The sequence below is a fragment of the Notolepis coatsorum genome (genome assembly GCF_963971535.1).
Source record: "Notolepis coatsorum genome assembly, chromosome: 3".
Lineage (NCBI taxonomy): Eukaryota > Metazoa > Chordata > Actinopteri > Aulopiformes > Paralepididae > Notolepis > Notolepis coatsorum.
The window spans coordinates 12,423,459-12,423,876 of record NC_140167.1 but is presented as its reverse complement, the minus strand read 5'-3'; positions in this window follow the sequence as shown (position 1 = coordinate 12,423,876).

Genomic DNA, 418 nt, shown 5'->3' with positions numbered 1-418 from the left:
ATTACACGACGACAATTATTCATTAACGAATATTATGGTATGGCATTTAAAGTTTTTATTTTATAAAAAGAATTCTTGGCGAGCCAGATAATGTCTGGGAAAGAGCCATAGACTCCCAACCCCTGCTATAGTGAAGTCAATAGGGGGATCAAACATTCCAAATGGTGTAGCTCAGCAGTATTCATGTGTCACGCTCCCCCTCCATTGATTTCTCCTGACGGGCGTATAGCGCGCTGCCAACAAATACTAACATTTTCCGCTTCCAATATCTAAAAAAAAGAAAAACTGACGCGTGTGCTTTTTCTGTGTGTTGTTGGATGGACTGACATGACTCCCAGTTTGTGACAAATCAGATACGGCTTCTCAAGAAGGATCCCTTCCACACATCATAAAAAAAAAGGATGGCCGGCCGATATGA